This window comes from Ranitomeya imitator, chromosome 1 (assembly GCF_032444005.1).
Source record: "Ranitomeya imitator isolate aRanImi1 chromosome 1, aRanImi1.pri, whole genome shotgun sequence".
Classification (NCBI taxonomy): Eukaryota; Metazoa; Chordata; class Amphibia; order Anura; family Dendrobatidae; genus Ranitomeya; species Ranitomeya imitator.
In genome coordinates this window covers 1007415055-1007435946 of record NC_091282.1, presented here as the reverse complement: position 1 = coordinate 1007435946, position 20892 = coordinate 1007415055, and positions in this window count along the sequence as shown.

Below are 20892 nucleotides of genomic sequence, written 5' to 3'. Positions count from 1 at the left end.
CGCACCTCTTCTTGGGTTAGATTGGTGACCCTTAATATAGGGTTTTCAGTGTTTCTTGGGATTTCACCTAGCATTTCATTTTCCACCGTGAATACCGTGGAGAAGAAGGTGTTTAATATGTTAGCTTTTTCCTCGTCATCTACAACCATTCTTTCCGCACTATTTTTTAAGGGGCCTACATTTTCAGTTTTTATTCTTTTACTATTGATATAGTTGAAGAACAGTTTGGGATTAGTTTTACTCTCCTTAGCAATGTGCTTCTCTGTTTCCTTTTTGGCAGCTTTAATTAGTTTTTTAGATAAAGTATTTTTCTCCCTATAGTTTTTTAGAGCTTCAATGGTGCCATCCTGCTTTAGTAGTGCAAATGCTTTCTTTTTACTGTTAATTGCCTGTCTTACTTCTTTGTTTAGCCACATTGGGTTTTTCCTATTTCTAGTCCTTTTATTCCCACAAGGTATAAACCGCTTACACTGCCTATTTAGGATGTTCTTAAACATTTCCCATTTATTATCTGTATTCTTATTTCTGAGGATATTGTCCCAGTCTACCAGATTAAGGGCATCTCTAGGCTGGTCAAATTTTGCCTTCCTAAAGTTCAGTGTTTTTGTGACTCCCTGACAAGTCCCCCTAGTGAAAGACAGGTGAAACTGCACAATATTGTGGTCGCTATCTCCTAGATGCCCGACCACCTGCAGATTTGTTATTCTGTCAGGTCTATTAGATAGTATTAGGTCTAAAAGTGCTGATCCTCTGGTTGGATTCTGCACCAATTGTGAAAGATAATTTTTCTTGGTTATTAGCAGAAACCTGTTGCCTTTATGGGTTTCACAGGTTTCTGTTTCCCAGTTAATATCCGGGTAGTTAAAGTACCCCATAACCAGGACCTCATTATGGGTTGCAGCTTCATCTATCTGCTTTAGAAGTAGACTTTCCATGGTTTCTGTTATATTTGGGGGTTTGTAACAGACCCCAATGAGAATTTTGTTACCATTTTTCCCTCCATGAATTTCGACCCATATGGACTCGACATCCTCATTTCCTTCGCTAATATCCTCCCTTAAAGTGGACTTTAGACAAGACTTTACATAGAGACAAACCCCTCCTCCTCTCCGATTTTTACGATCCTTTCTAAACAGACTGTAACCCTGTAAGTTAACTGCCCAGTCATAGCTTTCATCTAACCATGTCTCGGTTATTCCCACTATGTCAAAGTTACCTGTAGATATTTCTGCTTCTAGTTCTTCCATCTTGTTTGTCAGGCTTCTGGCGTTTGCGAGCATGCAGTTTAGAGGATTTTGTTTTGTTCCAATCTCCTCGCTGTGGATTGTTTTAGAAATATTCTTACCTCCCATCTGAGTATTTTTTCCTGGGTCTTCTTTGTTCAAGTCTAATGTTTTTCTTCCCGTCCCCTCTTCTTCTAGTTTAACGCCCTCCTGATGAGTGTAGCGAGTCTTCTGGCGAATGTGTGTTTCCCAGGTTTGTTGAGGTGTAGTCCGTCTCTGGCGAGGAGTCCATGTCACCAGTCTTCATCAGAGTGGTCTCATATGTATTTATTAGTTTTTTTTTTTTTACCAAAGATGGAATCTCTTTCCTTGCACGATTCGTCATCCGCATAATGCTTGATGTATTACTTTGAAAACAAAATTTTCTACAAGAGACTGATCAGCAGGTCATTATTCATCGTTTCCCAAATATGGAAACCCTTTCCAGAGGTATTTGCATTTTATGTCAACTACCAGTCAGAATTTTCTTCCCAATTTGTCCAGCATTTGCTATACATATTGATTTAGTTGGAAAAAGTTGTCCAGGTTTGTAACACAATATGAAATGTCCAATGAAGCAATTCCACAATTCAAAAAATAAAGCAATCTTGTAATTCCTTAATGTTTCAGATCTGGTGGATTTTTGTCAAATCGAACAAATTGCATCAATTCTTTCAACCTACTTCTTAGCATAGTATCTAGAGAAAAACGAGGACTAAAATTACTTGCGGACAATGTTTTTACAGCAAAAACATTAGCGTTATTTGTGCCCAGCACAAATAATATTGTAAAAAAATGCATCGAGCTCGATAAGAGGAACTGTCCATTTATCATCCTGACGAGCGTCCATTTCTGTACACTTTTAAATGTGGTGAAGAAGAGGTTCATCAATTAGCAACCTCTGCACACTTGATACTTTCCCATTGATGACCTCAATCTTCCGTTTGGCATAAGGGCTGGGTCCAGATGTTTCTTGTAGTATGTTTTGTTTGGCCAGTAGGTCAGTAGAAGCAGAAGCACTTTGGAAAACTTCTCACACAGCTCAAAGTCTCTTTATTATCTACAGCAGGTTCAATATCCAAAGTACGATTCTGTCTCCCTCCATATCCAACATCTTGTGGTTGAGTCCCTGTTCCTCCCTGTAATTGTGGTGTTGCTGTACATCTTGCTGAATTAGTAGGATGTCCATCATCAGCTCCTTAGTCTTTAGCATCATCAATTACAGTATATCACTGTTACTGCTTGACTTAGATTCTTCGGAAATGTCATGAGGAAAATATTCTTCAATAGACTCTAAGTCTATTTGTCCCTGGTTTCTACTTCTGACACATTTTCAGATAAATTCTAAAGACATTTTTTTTTTTTCGTTTGTCTGACCCCTCTGCCTACTAATTCTTTTAATATATATTGTAAAAAGTGATCTATAATATCACTGGAGTAATAAAATTACACTGTAATTTCAACGTTAATGTTTGCTACTGAAGTGCAGACAAATATCACTAGTAAAGACATGTATCGAACATGTTCAGGCATGTTTAAACAAAACAAAATTTCTGTACTCTGTAATATTAGAGCCTACTACTTTTATATATGGGGTCACATTTATGAATTGTAAAATCTGGGACCCTGAAAAACTTACAATTCATTATTGTGTTCTAAAATATAGACCACTATGAACAAAGGAAAGTCCCAAAAATCAGAATTAAAATTTTAGAAATTATAACAAAAATAAACAGGAAAATGATGCCTTCGGCAGTTTTAGTGTTCCTAGGTGAAGGACTAGCCAATTACACAAACAGATGATAATGATCATCATTGTAGGTTGAAACACCTGAAACAGAAACAGATGTGTAGGAAGAATAAAACTGAGTGATTAACAATAAAACTCTGCTAAAAAGGTAGGTTTAACTAACAAAATATTCACGCAGCGCATAATATAAACAGCTCAAAAAATAAAAGGAACACTTAAACAACACATTGTAATGCCAAGTCAATCACACTTTTGTGAAATAAACTTGTTTAGTTAAGAAACAACACTGATTGTAAATCAATTTCTCCTGCTGTTGTGCAAATGGAAGGGAACAGACAACAGGTAGAAATGATAGGCAAATAGCAAGAAAACCCCTATAAAGGACTGGTTCTGCAGCTTGTGATCACACACCATTTCTCGGTCCTCATCCTTTTAGGCTGTTGTTTTGGTTACTTTTGCATTTTGTCATTGCTCTCATCTCTAGAGATAAAATAGCAAGAGGTGGTAAATAAGTGTCCAACACACAGCAGTTGCTCAAAGACTGCAGCTCATCCAGGATGGCATGTCGCGTTTGGAGAGCCCCTGATGTGCCTAAACATTGAAGCTCCCACAAATGGCACCATTGTGGAAAGTAGACCTCCTAAGGAACTTATCTAGATGTGTGGTGAGCACTTTGACCCACCAAGTGCTTCACAGAAGTTTATAATGTAGAGCCATAAAATAAAAGATCATATTTTTTCACAAAAATGATCTTTTAGCCCCAATTTGTTTATTTTCCCAAGGGTAACAGAAGAAACTGGACACCAAAAGTTGTTGTGCAATTTGTCCAGAGTACGCCACTGTTTGGGCGCATGGCAGAGCTCGGAAAGGAAAGAGTGCTATTTGACTTTTCAATGCAAAATTCACTGGAATTGAGATGGGATGCCATGTCGCGTTTGGAGAGCCCCTGATGTGCCTAAACATTGAAACCCCCACAAGTGGCACCAGTTTGGAAAGTAGACCTCCTAAGTAACTTATCTAGATGTCTGGTGAGCACTTTGACTCACCAAGTGCTTCACAGAAGTTTATAATGTAGAGCTAGGAAAATGAAAAATCATATTTTTTCACAAAAATGAATTTTTCGCCCCAATATTTTATTTTCCTAAGGGTAACAGAAGAAACTGGACACCAAAAGTTGTTATACAATTTGTCCTGAGTATGATGATACCCCATATGTGGGGGTAAACCACTGTTTGGGTGCATGGCAGAGCTCGGAAGGGAAGGAGCGCCATTTGACTTTTCAATGCAAAATTGACTGGAATTGTGATGGCACACCATGTCACGTTTGGAGAGCCCCTGGTGTGCCTAATCATTGAAACCCCCACAAGTGACAACATTTTGGAAAGTAGACCCCCTAAGGAACTTATCTAGTTGTGTTGTTAAAGCTTTGAATCTCCAAGTGTTTCACTACAGTTTATAACACAGAGCCGTAAAAAAAATATATATTTTTTTCCCATAAAAAATATTTTTTAGCCCCCAGTTTTGTATTTTCCCAAGGGTAACAGAAGGAATTGGATGTCAAAAGTTGTTGACCAATTTGCTCTGAGTATGCTGATACCCCATATGTGGGGGGGAACCACCGTTTGAGCACATGGCAGAGCTGAGAATGAAAGGTGCGCTGTTTGGATTGCAGACTTAGATGGATTGGTCTGCAGGCATCACGTTGCATTTGCAGAGCCCTTGATATACCAAAACAGTAGAACCCCCCCACAAGTGGCCCCATATTGGAAATTAGACCCCCCAAGGAACTTCTCTAGATGTGTTGTTAGAACTTTGAACCCCCAAGTGTTTCACTACAGTTTATAACACAGAGCCGTGAAAATAAAAAATATTTTTTTTTCCACAAAAATTATTTTTTAGCCCTCGGTTTTGTATTTTCCCAAGGGTAACAGGCTAAAAGTTGTTGTCCAATTTGTCCTGAGTATGCTGATATGTTAGGGTAAACCCCTGTTTGGGCGCACGGAAGAGCTCGGAAGGGAAGGAGCACTGTTTTACTTTCTCAATGCAGAATTGGCTGGAATTGCGATCGGATGCCATGTCACGTTTGGAGAGCCCCTGATGTGCCTAAACAGTGGAAACCCCCCAATTCTAACTGAAACCCTAACCCTAATCCCAACCATAACTCTAATCCCAACCATAACCCTAACCACACCCCTAACCCTAATCCCAACCCTAATCCCAACCATAAATGTAGCCCAAACCCTAACTTTAGCCCCAACCCTAACCCTAACTTTAGCCCAACCCTAACTTTAGCCCCAACCCTAACTTTAGCCCCAACCCTAACCCTAACTTTAGCCCCAACCCTAACCCTAATCCTAACTTTAGCCCCAACCCTAACCCTAATGGGAAAATGGAAATAAAAACATTTTTTAAAATTTTTTATTTTTCCCTAACTAAGGGGGTGATGAAGGGGGATTTGATTTACTTTTATATCTTTTTTGGGTGGATTTTTATGATTGGCAGCCGTCACACACACTAAAAGACGCTTTTTATTGCATAAAATAGTTTTTGTGTCTCCACATTTTGAGAGCTATAATTTTTCCATATTTTGGTTCACAGAGTCATGTGAGATCTTGTTTTTTGCGGGACGAGTTGACATTTTTATTTGTACCATTGTCGGACACGTGAACTTTTTTGATCGCTTTTTATTCTGATTTTTGTGAGGTGGAATGAACAAAAAACAGCTATTCATGAATTTCTTTTGGGGGCGCTTATACCGTTCCATGTTTGGTAAAATTGATAAAGCAGTTTTATTCTTCGGGTCAGTACGATTACAGCATTGCCTCATTTATATCATTTTTTTATGTTTTGGCGCTTTTATATGATAAAAAACTATTTTATATAAAAAATTATTATTTTTTGCATGGCTTTATTCTGAGGACTATAACTTTTTTATTTTTTCGTTGATGCTGTATGGTGGCTCATTTTTTTGCGGAACAAGATGACGTTTTTAGCGGTATTATGGTTATTTATATCTGTCTTCTTGATTGCGTGTTATTCCACTATTTGTTTGGCGGTATGATAATAAAGAGTCTTTTTTTGCCTCGTCTTTTTTTTTTTACGGTGTTCACTGAAGGGGTTAACTAGTGGAAGAGTTTTATAGGTCGGATAGTTACGGACGCGGCGATACTAAATATGTGTACTATTATTGTTTGTGTTTTTTTTAGTTAAAGAAATATATTTATTGGAACAATATATATTTTTTTTATTTAGGATTTTTCTTACCTCTTTACTTTGCCCCTGGAAAGGACATCAAAGTAAGGTTTCAGATCGCTGATCTGACACTTTACTGTGCACTGTGTTAGATCAGCAATCACATAGGCACACCAGAAAGGCTTCCCGGCACCTGCTCCAAGCAGGCGCTTGGAAGCCACCTCCCTGCAGGACCCGGAATGCTCCCTGTGGCCATTTTGGATCTAGGCCTGCAGGGAGGAGGAGGTAGGAGAACCTCGGAGCAATGCGATCACATTGCGTTGCTCCGAGGGTCTCAGGGAAGCACGCAGGGAGCCCCCTCCCTGCATGATGCTTCTCTGTGCTGCCAGAACACTGAGATCATTTTTGATTGCAGTGTTCCGGGGGTTAGTGTGCCAGGAGCGGTCAGTGCACATAGTGCTGGATGTCAGCTGTGATAGTCAGCTGACACCCGGCCCCAATCGGCCGTGCTCCCCACCGTGAGCGCGGCTGATCAGTGATGATGTACTAACCCGTCGGTGGTCATACGGACCCATACCACCTCGATGGGGTAGTACGTCATATGTCAGAAAGGGGTTAAATACTGCAGCAGATCCAATCAACAAGCTTTCCTGGTGTGGGCAGCATCACAGCCACACCAAGCATTGCCATAGCTGTTATTGGCCAGCACAACATATGAGAAATAATAATAATAAAAAAGACATGGGGTTTCCCCTATTTTTGATAACAAGTGCAGATAAAGCAAACAGCTGTGGACTACAACCCTCTGCTTTCTGCTTTATCTGGTCTGGTTATCTAAAATAAAAGGAACCAACGTAATTTTTTCAAATTATCTATATAAATAATTACAAAAACAGCGTGACGACCAGACAAGATGAAGCAAACATCTGTGGGCTGGGAAGTTCCATGGATATTTGGTCCTCCCAAGCCTAAAAATAGCAGCTCGAACCTGCCCCAGAAAAGGTGCATCCATTAGATGCACAAATTCTGGCACTTTTCCCAGCCCTTCCCGCTTGGCCTGGTGCTTTGAAAAGCAGGGTAATACTTGAAGGTGATGTCAGCTGTGTAATGTACACTGTCATTAAGCTCAGATGTTAATAATGGGGCCGTGTCTATTAGACACTCCCATTACTAACCCGGCAAGTTAAAAGACCCAAACACACAGGAAAATTTAATGTATTTCAATAAAGACTCCCCCACACTAAATCATTTACCTATTTATTAACTAAAAATAAATTTAGGAAGTTCGGGACAGTAATCCAATAGTGAAATGTCCCATGACGCCCAACAAATCCTATGTAATCTCAATCTGAAAAAATTCTCAGAACATGACTTAATAGTTCATTCTCATTCAGCGACATGCACACAATTTTTCATACTTCTGTCTACTGTTGACCCCAAGTAACCCTATTGAGCCTTGTTCTCATAATGTTCTCAGAACATGGCTCAATAGGGTTACAAGTGGTCAGCAGCTGGAATGAGACTGAGAATATCAGTACCTACCTCTGAATGGGAGTGAACTATGAAATCTCATTCTCGTTATGAGATCTGGTAACCTTAAAATTTACCAGAGTTCACAATCATTGGGTCTCCTGGCATCTGAGAGACCTGGAAACCTTAAGGGAGTCTCTGGGAGAAAATTTAAGGTTACTGGAGTTGCCAGCTGCTAGAACACCTGGAGGATGTCAACTCTAGCAACCTTTGTTCACAGCATCTAGATGTTCCAGCAGCTGGAAACTCCAGTGACCTTAAAGTCTTATTTAAATAAAGTATTTTTTCTGTGTTTATTTATTTTTACTACTAGATTAGTAATGGAAATGTTTGACTGACACCTCTCCATTACTAACCCCTGGACTTAATGTAAGCCATATGCTGGCATCAGTTTCAAAAACAATGACCCTGATTGTCACCTCGGCCGACCAAAGAAGAAACAAAACCTACCTTTAAAATCATCAATCTTTATTATAAATTCCGTACAAAACCAAAATATAAAAAGTAAAAATCAAAACACATCCCTATAGGGACCCTCCAGGGAATAGAGGTACAGCTTATGTTCAACGTACCCTCTATGGAAATTGGTAATAGTGCCTAAAAAACACAAATAGAAAAAATGAAAAAAATGTGGAAAAGAAAAATAAAAAATTATCAAAAATGAAACAATCAAAAAAACAGAAAAAAGAGAGGAGCTTCTCGGATACAATATGCCTCTACTAGCCCTAATAGGCCCTAGAATCTGTAATCCTTCTTAACAGCGGAGGTTGGCACCCTATAATGCGATGTGGCGCCCCCGCTCCACGGCGGCTATCCCTGGATAGTCCCTAGAAAACTAGTAAACACAGACAAAACAGACAAATATGGATCAATTTTGGTCGATAGTAAACCCAATGGATACACCTCTATATGTTCCTCACACTAGACTACCATTGTTCTGTCCAGAAATACTTTAAATGGTAATATCGTGGAGTCTTAGCTAAATATACCCATATGAACCAGCATGTCAGCCTCTAAGTCTCCAATAGAGTTTTTTGAACACAAGTTCTGACTGTAATAGACTGTACTGACTCTATGCTGTCCTACTAATAGTACAGGTAAATATACAGGTAATATGCAAAAAACTATACTCATGTGAAGACAGCTGGCTGTATGATATGTAAACGTATACTCATACAAAAAATATATGTGAATATATAAGATTATATGCTACTTATGCAGCACATGAAGCACTTTATGTAGATATGTTCTGATTACCCGTGGAGTCATGTTAATGTAAACAGTGTATCTATTAAGGTCACTTGGATCTACTGTGGTTAAATTTTTTTCACATATATTTTTCCGCTGTTAGGAAGAATAACAGATTCTAGGGCCTATTGTGTTTTTTTTGGGCACTATTACCAATCTCCATAGAGGGTACGTTGAACATAAGCTGTACCTCTATTACCTGGAGGGTCCCTATAGGGATGTGTTTTGATTTTTACTTTTTATATTTTGGTATTGTACGGAATTTATAATAAAGATTGATGTTTTTAGGGGTAGGTTTTGTTTCTTCTTTGGTCGGCCTAGTCATATACTCCTCTTTCAAATAATTGGTAGGATAGTTGTATTTTTTCAACCCTGATTGTCACCTCACCAGAACAATTGGAAAGAGCTGATGCTAAGTGACAGAATTGGCCAACTAATGGATGTGCCATTTCTGTGGCAGCTGTGGGCTGGTATTTTTATGCTGGGAAGGGACCAATGTATATGTCACTTCCCAACATATTAATATCAGCCTGCAGGTGTTTGCTTAGCCTTAGCTAGTTATTAACCCTCCGTCACATACAACTGATCTGACAGGCGCTTCTCTTTTACTTTCATTTCTCCTTCCTCACCAGATTGTGAGGAAACCCCCTCCCTCCAGGTAGTCTCCTGTCTCTTGAAGGTCTGTGAAACCTGATATCACAGTTGGATTTCAGAGCTTCAGGGGAGAGGATATAGCTGCACAGATCTCTCAGGCTCATTGTATGTGAATACGTCACATTCAGTAAGGTTGGTATTTTATGTTTTTATTCATCACAATAGTTTATTTAGCTTGTTTTATGAATGTATAGCACAAAATGTGAGGATATTTCATAGAAATAAGGGAGATTTTATAAAAGAAAGTGTGCTGCTCAGGCATATACAGTAGTTCCCTAACATATTCCTTCTCTTGCTTCAGATTATTTGCTGAAATGGAGAGGAAAATGTACAATTTATCCAAACAACTTGATGTTGAGGAAGTAACAAGCATGCTGTTAGATGATAGAGACCTCACACTGAATGAGGATTTAGGAGAGGAAAGTGAGATTGATTCTCATGATGAGGTGGAAGAATGTGTCCTGGATTCTGAAACAGAGCAAGATGGTGACAGTGGGACTGGGGCAGAAAAAACCCCGGAGATAATTACATTTTACAATGCCACCAAAGGGGGTGTGGATACAGCAGATCAGATGTGCTCCACTTTCAACGTCAGCAGAAACATCAAACGCTGGCCAATGGTCACATTTTTTGCTATGTTGAATTTGGGTGGTATAAATTCACAAGTAATTTATCTTGAAAACAAGCTTGAACCACTCCGTAGACGATTGTATCTGAAAAAATTGGCCCATGAATTAGTACTTGGAGAGCTACGCAGGAGAAGCGTGAAAACAATCTGTATCCCCTCTCGCCTTCAAGTTCAGCTCAAAAGGTTGCGCCCAGAAGATGATGGTGAAAAGTCACCATCTGCACCACCTCACAAAAGAAGGAGATGCACCACCTGCCAAACGGAAAGCGGAACCAGAAGGCTTTCAAATTATGAATGTCTCAAATGTCATAAAGCAATTTGCCTGACACATGCAAAAATGGTGTGTAATTCTTGCTATTTGCTCTGCAAGTGTGACTTTTCTGGGGAAACCTCAGCATCTACTTCTGATTGAATATGTTTTTAATAGTACTTAAGGTACCTTAAAATTAAGTTTGTGTTCAAAAATTTTCTTTGTACATATTTTTGAGAGAGTCGAACTGGGGACTATTTGGCGGGAGTTTTGAAAAGTTTGTATTTCATAGTTATTAGTTTTATGTTAAGTAAATGTTTTTTTTATGCAACTGATTATGTGTAGTCTCTTTTATTACATCCCCATGAAGGTCACTGATCACTTTTAGAGCACTGAAATTGCAAACATTAGATATTATAGGTATTTTTCCAGCAGGCGCCTGACAGGCACATTGTATGTGAACTCGTTAGTCCGAATATTGTATGTGACGGAGGGTTAAATACTAGATTGTGGCCCGATTCTAACGCATCGGGTATTCTAGAATATGCATGTCCCTGTAGTATATGGACAATATGGACTGATTGGTCGAGGCAACCTTTATGACATCATCGTCGCCATGGCAACCATTATGACATCTACGTCGATACTGTGCCCGTCGCTGAATCAGAAACGTGAGATGTCTACGTCCTTTATGACATCATCGTTGCTGTGCCCATTGCTGATTGCGGCCTCGACCAATCAGAGACGCGGGATTTCCAGGACAGACAGACAGACAGACAGGAAGACAGACAGACAGAAAGACAGAAAGACAGACAGACGGAAAAACCCTTAGGCAATTATATATATAGAAGACTAGATTGTGGCCCGATTCTAACGCATCGGGTATTCTAGAATATGCATGTCCCCATAGTATATGGACAATGATGATTCCAGAATTCGCGGCAGACTGTGCCCGTCGCTGATTGGTCGAGGCAACCTTTATGACATCATCGTCGCCATGGCAACCATTATGACATCTACGTCGATACTGTGCCCGTCGCTGAATCAGAGACGCGGGATGTCTACGTCCTTTATGACATCATCGTCGCTGTGCCCGTTGCTGATTGGTCGATGCCTGGCGGCCTCGACCAATCAGAGACACGGGATTTCCAGGACAGACAGACAGACAGACAGACAGACAGAAAGACAGACAGACGGAAAAACCCTTAGGCAATTATATATATAGATAGTTGGGGTCCCACGTAATTTATTTTCGGGTCCCCCATTTTTAGTTACAAGCAAAGGCAAAGCAGACAGCTGTGAGCTGATAAATAATATTTGGGAAGGTCCATGAATATCTCGTCCATTCCCAGCATATTAAGACCATCTCACAGCTGTTTGCTTTCCCTTAGCTGGTTATAAAAATAGGGATACCCCCACATTATTTTTTGTCATTTATTTATTTATTAATAAGTACAGTAGAATACACAGGCAAGCCACTGCTTCACTTGGACCTTCGCCTCCTGGTTCAAGATCGTTTTTTGACTCTTCAAAAACTCTCATGTTTCTCTTATCCATTCTCGTCTGGATTTTTGTAATTCTCCACTAATCGGCCTCTTTCTTACCAAACTCTCCCCTCTCCAATCTGTCTTGAATGCTGCTGCCAGGATAATATTCCTCACTAACCATTACACTGATGCCTCTACCTTGTGTCAGTCATTACACTGGTTATCCATCCACTCCAGAATTCAGTATAAACTTATTAACCTTACCCACAAAGCACTCCATGGCTCAGCACCATCCTACATCTCCTCCCTCATGTCAGTCTACCACCCTACTCACGCCCTCTGTTTTGATAATGACACTCATGCCCTCCGCTTTGATAATGACCCGAGGTTAACATCCTTAATAATCAGAACCTTCCAATCCCGTCTCAAGATTGTCACGTGCTGCGCCAATTTTTTTGGAATGCACTACTCTGGTTTTTGATTAATCCCCAATACCCACAGTTTTAAGCGTGCACTAAAAATGTATTTCTTCTGACTGGACTTCCACCTCAACATATTATTCTACCTATCCCTGTGTTGCCCATTCAAAATTTTTATCTTAACCAAGTTCTTCTTATCATGTTCTCATATGCTTTATGCATTTCCTTCTGTGTTAATACATATTCTGGCTGATAACTGGTTCATGCAGCATTGCATGAACACCCAATTTCCTACATTATAGCTGGTCCGAACAACGAAAGCAATTGTTACCATCCACCTTTCGTGTCTCCCCTATTTCCTCAAAGATTGCAAGCTTGCAAGCAGGGCCCTCATTCCTTTTGATATCTAATAATAATAATAATAATAATAATAATTTTATTTATATAGCGCCAATACATTCCACAGCGCAATACAATTTATAGGGGACTTGTACAGACAAAATACATTACAGCATAACAGAAATCACAGTTCAAAATGGATACCAAGAGGAATGAGGGCCCTGCTCGCAAGCTTACAAACTATGAGGAAAAGGGGAGACACGAGAAGTGGATGGTAACAATTGCTTTAGTTATTCGGACCGGCCATAGTGTAAGGCTCAGGTGTTCATGTAAAGCTGCATGAACCAGTTAACTGCCTAAGTATGTAGCAGTACAGACACAGAGGCTATTAACTGCATGAAGTGTATGAGAACATGATCCAAGGAACCTGATTGATTTTTTTTTTTTCTGAATGGGCCACACAGGGATAGTTAGGTTAATGCATTGAGGCAGTAGGCCAATCTGAACAAATGAGTTTTTAGAGCGCGCTTAAAACTGTGGGGATTGGGGATTAATCGTATTAACCTGGGTAGTGCATTCCAAAGAGTCGGCGCAGCACGTGTATAATCTTGGAGACGGGAGTGGGAGGTTCTGATTATTGAGGATGCTAGCCTGAGGTCATTAGTGCAGCGGAGGGCACGGGTAGGGTGGTAGACTGAGACCAGACAGGAGATGTAGGGTGGTGCTGAGCCATGGAGTGCTTTGTGGATGAGGGTAATAGTTTTGTACTGGATTCTGGAGTGGATGGGTAGCCAGTGTAATGACTGGCACAAGGTAGAGGCATCGGTGTAACGGTTGGTGAGGAATATAATCCTGGCAGCAGCATTCAGGACAGATTGGAGAGGGGAGAGTTTGGTGAGAGGGAGGCCGATTAGTAGAGAGTTACAATAGTCCAGACGAGAATGAATAAGTGAAACCATAAGAGTTTTTGCAGAGTCGAAAGTAAGAAAAGGGCGAATTCTAGAAATGTTTTTGAGATGCAGATAAGAAGAGCGAGCCAGTGATCAGATGTGGGGGGTGAATGAAAGCTCGGAATCAAGTATGACCCCAAGGCAGCGGGCATGTTGATTTGGAGCAATGGTGGAACCGCACACGGAGATGGCAATGTCAGGCAAAGGTAGGTTAGTAGAGGGAGAGAACATGAGGAGTTCAGTTTTTGACAGGTTCAGTTTCAAATAGAAGGAGGACATGATGTTAGAGACCGCGGTAAGAATCACTGGTGTTTTCTAAAAAGGCAGGCGTGATAACAGGAGAAGAAGTGTATAATTGGGTGTTGTCAGCATAGAGATGGTACTGGAACCCAAATCTACTGATTGTTTGTCCAATAGGGGCAGTATACAAAGAGAAGAGGAGGGGGCCTAGGACTGATCCTTGAGGAACCCCAACAGTAAGGGGAAAGTAAGAGGAGGAGGAACCAGCAAAAGATACAGTGAAGGATCTGTCAGAGAGATAGGAGGAGAACCAGGAGAGAACGGTGTAATGTCCTTGAGGCCGATGGAGCAGAGCATATTGAGGAGGATCTGATGATCCACAGTGTCGAATGCTGCGGAGAGATCCAAGAGAATTAGCATGGAGTAGTGACCATTAGATTTAGCTGTTAGTAGGTCGTTGGAGACTTTAGTGAGGGCAGTTTCAGTAGAGTGTAAAGAGTGGAAACCAGATTGAAGAGGGTCGAGAAGAGAGTTATCTGAGAGATAGCGGGTAAGACGGGAGTGGACCAGGCGTTCGAGGAGTTTGGAGATGAAGGGAAGATTAGAGACAGGTCTATAATTAGCAGCACAGTTTTGGTTGAGGGATGGTTTTTTAAGTAATGGATGTATGATGGCATGCTTAAATGAGGAAGGAAAAATACCGGAAGTGAGAGAAAGGTTGAATATTTTTGCTAGGTAAGAGGTGACAGCCGGGGAAAGGGACTGGAGGAGATGTGATGGAATGGGGTCACTGGTGCAAGTGGTTGGGCCAGAAGATGCAAGGAGCCTGATTACTTCTTCTTCTGTAACTGGTTCAAAGTCAGAGAGTGAACTAGATGCAGTGGGGGAGGGAGGACAGTGCATGGTATGAAGAGATTGGGAGATTATTTCCTGTCGAATGTGGTCAATTTTTTCTTTGAAGTAATTGGCCAGATTGTCAGCGCGGAGATCCGTGGTTGGGGCCTGCACTCTTGGGTTGAGTAGGGACTGGAACGTGTCAAAGAGACGTTTAGGGTTATTGGACAGGGAGGTGATGAGGGTGTTGAAATAGGTTTGTTTGGAGAGGTGAAGGGCAGAATTGTATATTTTTAGCATGAACTTATAATGAATGAAATCTTCGGGTAGATTAGATTTTCTCCACAGACGTTCTGCGCACCTGGAGCACCGCTGCAGGAAACGTGTTTGCAGCGTGTGCCATGGTTGTCGCAGTCTGTGCCGAGTTGTTCTATGTATAGGAGGTGCAGCTTCATCAAGGGCACTTTGCAGGGATTCATTGTAATGCTTCAGAGCTGAATCAGGACGTGAGATGGAGGAGATTGGGGCCAATGAGGATTGCAAGGTCTTCATAAGTTTCTGGGTGTTAATGGCCTGAATGTTTCTATAAGTGTGGAAAGTGGGGGTGACCAGAGCGGGATGGCAATTCTTGATAGAGAATGAAAGAAGGTTGTGGTCATAGTTGTTTTGAACTATGTGTTTATTGTTATGCTGTAATGTCTATTGTCTATGCAAGTCCCCTCTAAAATGTAAAGTGCTATTGAATATGTTGGCACTATAGAAATAAAATTATTATTATTATTTTTTATTATTTTTTATTTTTTCAAGTTCCATTTTATTTCCTGTCCACATTGGTTGGCATTGCAATTTTCTTCTCTTGCTTCCTCTTCAGCCCTTTAGTCCATACTAAGACCAGTTTACAGCCATTTTACATTATCAAAGTTGGGTCCCCATTGACTCATATACAGATGCTTTACACAAAATTAGAATATCATCAAAAACTTAAATTATTTAAATTCTTCAGTACAAAAAGTGAAACTCATACAGTATATTATATAGAGTCATTACTAACAAAGTGATCTATTTCCAGGGTTTATTTCTGTTAATGTTGATGATTATGGCTTACAGCCAATGAAAACCCAAAAGTCTCTTCTCAGTGAACTAGAATACTTTATAACACCAGGTTGAAAAATGATTTTGAAATCTAAAATTTACATCTCCAAGAAGCTTGTCAGCAGAGGGAAGCATAAACTGCTCTAAAATTTCCTGGTTGTTGGCTGCCCTGAATTTTGTGTTGATAAAACACAATGGACCTACACCAACAAATGACATGGCTCCTCAAACCATCAGTGATTCTGGAAACTTCACACTAGACCTCAAGCAGCTTGGATTGTGTGCCTCTACATTCTTCTTACAGATAATATAAACAAATGTCCTCATAATATTAGTAAGACCCCTCCATCAATATATAATGGGCATAGAAAGAAAAAAAAAAAAAATGAAGAGACTGGATCAAGGGTAAATATAGCCATAAAAACAATAAATTTATTAATTAACAACAGGATAAAATCAGCTTAACATAACACCAATAACAAAGTGAGAAGCAGTCACATAAGCGGAGTCGCTACAGAGCCAGAGACTGAGATAACCTCCCCCCAATACAAGTATCTGCCAGATACTTGTATTGGGGGGAGGTTATCTCAGTCTCTGGCTCTGTAGCGACTCCGCTTATGTGACTGCTTCTCACTTTGTTATTGGTGTTATGTTAAGCTGATTTTATCCTGTTGTTAATTAATAAATTTATTGTTTTTATGGCTATATTTACCCTTGATCCAGTCTCTTCATTTTTTTTTTCTTTCTATGCCCATTATATATTGATGGAGGGGTCTTACTAATATTATGAGGACATTTGTTTATATTATCTATATTGTTTGTCTGTGTCAACAGATGCCTCAACAATTGAATATATGGACTTCCGTAAACGTGACAAAACCTGGATTAACCAGTTGGGGGTCCTGTTTGGTGAGAAGTCGGGGTCCAGCACAGAAGCTGGAGAGGTTAAGGATTTGAAAGCTAACATAAAAAACTTACTCAAAAAACGTACAAAAGTTTGGTGGAACAAGGTTTCACTTGAAACCTATCTACAGAGAGACATTATCCCAAGGGGGCTCAGGATCCAGATCTATCCAACAGCTGAGTGTGATCCTCTGTTCACCAATAAGTGGGAAGACACTTTGTCTAAATGTTCCCGGACTCTTTTGGAACTCCTTATTGGTGCTGATAAGAAAAAATTGGAACATGTGGAAGGAGAAATAGATGCATTAAAAAATAAAATACAAACCTCTCTGACGGCAGATGAGTGCAGCCAATTTGATAAGGAGGTAGAGACGGAATTGGCTAAATGGGAAAAAGAGATCCAGAGTCAAAAGATACGTAAGTTCCATAGAGACCAGCAAGATTATGAACAGAAAAGAATCTACAGGTGGCAATACAACAGTAATAAGCGTGATCGGGCAATAGTATCACGGTCATCATCCGTTGTTTCCAGTCTATCAGAGGAATCATGTGGAGAGCCTTTTTTAGAAAAGCGGAGTGGGGGAGGCGAGGGAAGACATTTAGATCAACTGCCCCACACATCCGGTACCCCACTCCCTCCAATGCGCACCAGGAACACAACAAGAAGGGACAGGAGACCACGTCGGTTTTGAAGGTAATTAACCTTTCAGATAGGGTGCTTACATCTACACAGACACAAGTACTAGAGAAGGGATTGACCTTTGCACCTGTGGCCACCTTTAATTCCTTTACCCTGGTAAAAGACTTGGAGCTTTTTGCCAGGAAATTGAACTTTAAAAAGTTTTTTGCCAATCAGGCTAAACAGATGTCTCCTTGTGACATTGAAGCTAGAGCATTGACTGATCTGGAAGATTTGTTGGCTGAACAAGATACTCAGGTACAGATGGGCGTTCCTACGTCTCTGCATGGCGTATCACAACATTTCCCCCCTGGTGGCGTGTGCCCTAATGTTGACATTTTTGTCAAACTTGTGAAAAGAGATATGGCTGGAATTTCAAAGAGGCCCAAGCATTACAACCTGTCAACAGCACAAAATCGAGCTATAAAAGAACTTAAAAATATGCAAGACGTGGTAATCAAGCCTGCTGATAAGGGGGGAAATGTTGTGGTCTGGCCAGCAGAGATGTACGAACGTGAGGCATTCAGGCAGCTTAATGTTCCACAATGTTATAAGCGTCTAGAAAGCAATCCGCTTGAACGTTTTAAACAAGAGTTAGATAGCCTGCTAACATCGGCAAGAGACAGAGGTGTCATCTCAACAAAAATGTTGGATGGTCTTACAGTCGAATTTCCAGTGATCCCTACGTTCTACTTGACACCCAAGATACACAAAAATGCCAATAATCCATCAGGTCGGCCCATCGTATCGGGGATAGGTAGTTTGACTGAAGGTGTATGTAGATTTATTGATTTTTACCTCCAACAATGTGTTGAGACATTACCTTCATTTATCCGCGATACGACTGACATTTTGAACCGCCTTAATGGTGTACAACTAGAGGACAACATGTATCTTGTAACATGTGATGTTGAGTCTTTATACACATCTATAGGGCATGACCATGGGATCACGGCGTGTAGTTTCTTTTTGAGCATGGCTAATTTAGATGAAGATTTGGGTTCTTTTATTTTAGAACTGTTACATTTTTCTTTAACACATAATTTTTTTGTTTTTAAGGACCGCTATTTCCTACAGCTCCAGGGAACAGCGATGGGGGCGACTTGTGCGCCCTCATACGCTAACCTTTTCCTGGGGCTGTGGGAAAGGGAAGTAGTCAACAACACCGAGGGTATTGACGCCGTGGTCTAATGGTCTCGCTATATAGATGATGTTTTGTTTATATGGCAGGGGTCTGAGTCTTCCCTCATTTTGTTTCTCAATAGGCTTAATGATAACCAACTGAACATTAATTTGACATGGAAATATAGCAAATATACAGTTGAGTTTTTGGATGTCATTCTTAACAAAGATGACAGAGGATTCGTCACTACCAACGTTTTTCGTAAGTCTACTGCTACTAACGCATTATTACATGCTAAGTCATCACATCACCCTCAAACTTTTCGCTCCGTGCCTATTAGCCAATTCCTCCGCATTAGACGGATCTGCTCAGATGATGAGACTTTTGAACAGCAAGCGAAAATATTGAAAAGTAATCTTCAGCAGAGGGGTTATAATCATAGAACCATACGAGCTGGCTACAGGAGGGCGAAATGTACAGCTAGAGACACACTTTTGGCTCAGTCCAGACACGAGCTGTCCAAGAAAAGCCCTATGAACCAGCCCGTGCGGTTCATAACCACGTTTAATTCGGAATGGAAAGAGATATCAGGTATCCTTAAGAAATATTGGCCTGTGTTGTTGGCAGATGAGGACGTTGAACCACACATCTCTCACCACCCGTCAATTCCCTGGCGTAGATCTAAAAATCTTAAAGATCTGCTGACTAGAAGCCACTATGTGGCTCCGCACAGGCCAATTTTCTCGACATCAGTGGGTCCAAAATGGGGGTCGTTCCAGTGTGGAGGGTGTTCAGCGTGCAAATTTATGGAAAGAACCTTCTCATTTGCAAATAGTGATTCCACTAAAACCTTCTCTATTATGCATTATATCAACTGCAAAACTGAGAATGTAGTATATTATGCTAAATGTGCATGCGGCTTAATCTACATTGGAATGACAACACGGGAATTACGTGTGCGTGTTCTCGAACACGTACGAGATATAAAAAATGGAGCTCAAGTGGTGGACATAAACATGTTAAAAACAATACCTAAACATTTTAGGATACACCACAATAGTAATCCCAAATGGCTTAAATTTAGAGGTATAGATCGTGTACAGCTGGGGATCAGAGGTGGCAATTACAAAAAAGAGCTACTTAAAAAAGAAACCAGATGGATGGTGGATCTGGATACGGTTGCCCCCAAGGGTCTTAATGAATATGTTAGCTTTAAATCCTTTTTAGGGTAGCGCGAATTTTAGGTTGTCTCTGTTGTATGTATTATTGTTTTGTTTATGCTCTACCTTTTTTGGTATTTTTATCATTGTTTATTATGTTCATGTGGGTTGTTTTATGTCTGTTAATTATCATTTGCATTTTATCCTAGTATAGTAACGGCGACCATCGACCATTGGCATATCTGGTGGATGATGTTTGCTTCATCAGTTACAGTACTTCTCTGGAGGTGAACATTTTTTCTCTACACGTGCAACAATGATGAAGATATACTTATGATCATCAGACGCACTAAGACTGGACAGAATATAAACATGTCTTCTTCTGTTGTTGGTACATTCTGCAGGATGTACACACCTCTCTATTCCTATGAGAGGTTGCCGTTACTTAGGTATCCCACATTGTTTTATGATTATGCTTTTGTTTGTATTTTGGTCTTTTTGGTGGGCTGTGTTAATTTGAATAATATATTTGGGATGTGGTTGTATATTTATTGGGGCGTTTGCATATTTGCCCCTGATCTCTGAGCAGTAGATATGCTGTAACTGTGGCAATACAGACGCTAGCGCTGCGAGACTTACATCCTGCCGGTTTGTGTGTGGGCGCACGACGTGCATGCGCTGTGCCGCCGCTGTGGGAGGGCGGTCTACTGTTGCGACGCGTCGTCTTGGTTACGTGCCGGGTCATGTGACCCGGGCATGTGACCGGATGACGCGCGCACTGAGCGCCATCTCTCTCGGCGGCGTCCCATCATGACGTCGTTGCGGCGTTTTCCACACATGCCGGGGATCTAGGATAATAAGTCCACTATAAAAAGACAGAGACAGCACTTGGATTCCACCTCCTGACGAAGCCGGCTGTCCGGCGAAACGCGCGTCGAGGTGCACTCTGGGCTGTGTGACCCCCCTCTCTCTTCGGCTATACAACATGACTGCAGGTATTATAACTATTTTGCTTCTTACCACCTATGTAGCCTGGGCTAGCTAACCGGCATCTGATCGATGTAGGATGAGTGTATACACCTAAGTAAGGTTTAGATTACTTATATATTTGATGTTTCTACTTATGAGATCAGACCTATGGTGTTCTCCTAT